This window comes from Mastomys coucha, unplaced genomic scaffold, assembly GCF_008632895.1.
Source record: "Mastomys coucha isolate ucsf_1 unplaced genomic scaffold, UCSF_Mcou_1 pScaffold21, whole genome shotgun sequence".
Taxonomy (NCBI): Eukaryota; Metazoa; Chordata; class Mammalia; order Rodentia; family Muridae; genus Mastomys; species Mastomys coucha.
In genome coordinates, this window is record NW_022196904.1 from 111,309,156 (window position 1) to 111,311,644 (window position 2,489).

The 2,489-nt window shown below is 45.2% G+C and overlaps 1 pseudogene; it reads right to left on the reverse strand.

Annotated features, from left to right (window-relative positions):
• Positions 1-1,349: 1,349 nt before the first annotated feature.
• Positions 1,350-2,087, reverse strand: LOC116100891 (annotated as a pseudogene).
• Between the last annotated feature and the right edge of the window lie 402 nt (positions 2,088-2,489).

Genomic DNA, 2,489 nt, shown 5'->3' on the forward strand with positions numbered 1-2,489 from the left:
TTCTTTCTGGGCATCTCTGGGGGAAGTCGGGGATTCACAGGTGAGGGCTTAGCATGAGCTGGGATAAGGGTCATAGTGTGAGACGGTTTGATCCAACTGCTGGACAAGTCTGTGGTCTTCATTCCGGGGGAGCACACCACTGGGATCAGGTCTTAGGATGCTTAGGAAGCTTCTCCAACAGCAAGTAGTCAAGTAGACATGGGTAAGCCAAAGCAAAGCAAAGCAAAGCAAAGCAAACCCAACCCAACCCAACCAAATCAAACCAAAACAAAACAATGAGAGATATTGGCTAGGGCAGTGGCCTGAAAGTCCAGCATTTAGGAGGTAGAGGCAGGAGGATCAGAAGTTCAAGCCCGTCTCAGTTACACAGCAGGTTTGAGGCCAGTCTGGGCTACATAAGTCCCTGTCTCAATAAAACAAAACAAAACAGGGAATGGAGGGGACATTTTCACTAGCCTTTAAGACCTGGGAGGCATATTTGCTGGCACCTCACTTCAGAGCAGCCTTCCCCAAAGCCACTGGGGAGCAGAGAGGGAACTGCTGCTTCCCACCCCCACCACCATCTATATGGTAAGTGTGTTTGCCAGCTTTCCATTACAGTAACAAAATTCCTGAGTCATCAACTTATGGGGCAGGGGTGGAGGTTGGAGGTGGAAATGGGGTCGTTTTGGCTCATGGTCTCACTCTATGGCCGGTTAGACTATTGCATTTTGGCTGGTGTGGACCATGTTGGTAGGGACACTTGTGGAAACAAAGCTGCTTGCTTTATGACTTTCAGGAAGCTAAAACAACAAAAACAAAAGAAAAATAAAAAGACAAAGAAAAAAAGAAAGAGAACCAACATGTCTTTGAAAGCATGACCCCCAATGATCTACCACCCTTCCAATAGGCCACACCTTTTAAAGTGTCCTTGTCAGTGATAACGTACACCCAGACATCAAGGCTTTAACACTCATGCAGAACAGAGCAGCGAGACCTAACATTTGGGGCAGAAGGCAGACTCCGGGGTAGAGATAATAGTGTGGGGTTAACATAGCCAGACTATGCTCCAGTGTGTCTGACGTGAGAAATCTATGTGACCTCTTAAAATATTGTATGCTTATTTATTTATTTTTATTTTATGTGTGCATGCATGGAGTAGGGTGTACCATAGCACACATGTGGAGGTCAGAGGGCACCTGGCAGGAGTTAATTCTTTCCCACTCTGTGGGTCTCCAGAATTGAACTCAGGTCATTAGGCTTAGCAGCAAATTCCTTTACCCAATCACCCCTCTCTCTCTGGCCCCAAAGTGTGCTGGTTATTGCAACCCCCTAGGTCTGATCATTTGTTTGTTACTCTTTAAAAAGACTTATTTTTGACTGGACTCAGAAGTCTAAGCTCTCAGCGAGTACAGCCTACGGCTCCTGGCAATCTGTTCCTGGTATTTTACTTTGGCTTTCTTTCATATACTTGGCCAAAGATTTAGCATCTTCTGTAGCCTCCTCCTCATTTTTCGTAGTGTGTCATTTCTTCAGGGCAATACCTCAGCATTTGTGTTGCAGGACACACGAAGTGACAGCAGGCTGAATCTTGGGTGATGTGGTCCTGGACTTTATCTTCTGTGTTTAAGGGCTTTCTGACAACATACTGGTGGGCATCATCTTCTTCAGAGACATCAAAAGACTTTCAGATTCTGCTAGCTCTTTTCAGCAGCAATTGCCAAGGCACAATAGTATCTGTCAGTCCAGGAATAGCCACCCCCACCTCTTTTTATAGAATAACCAAGTTGAGAACAGTCAGATTGGCACCCACAATGCATCTTCAGACAGACTTGTGCTTTCTCTCTCCAGCTCTCCTCAGGCTATAACAAGAATGCCCCTGACTCAGCAGCAGGTGCCCTCTGCTGCCAAGCACCTTTCTTGATGGGAAAACCTTGTGTGTAGTTCCCACCACTGATTCGGACCACGTAACCATTCTATCTTCCCCCAGAGCATCATCAGCTACTTCTGTGGCCATGGCTTCTCACAGAAAGCACATAGCTTACATGCATCGTCCACTTTAATGAGTTTCTGAAGTAGGTGGTGAGGAAAGAGATATTCAGCTTCATCTTGACACTGCTGACCTCCTAGGAGGCACCCTGTAAAAGAGGCTGGCATTTCATCATAACAAGCACTGTCTCTCTCTGTCTCTCTCTCTCTCTCTCTCTCTCTCTCTCTCTCTCTCTCTCTCTCTCTCTCTCTCTCTCTCTCTGTCTCTCTCTCTTTTACCGACTCGGGACACAGGGAACACTCTATCTAAATTGTTTATTCAGATCTTTGAGGAGTACATGCTGCTGCTTTTAATCCTTGTCTCTCAAGCATGTCACATGACAGCGTTAATAAAAGAGAGTGTGATTTAATGTCTTCTAAGCAAATCTATTAGTAAATCATTTATTAAATCAAGTCTATTGCTTTGAGTTTCTTTTACATTAACTGAAGAGTGGTACATAGTATTGACTTGCAGTCAAGCT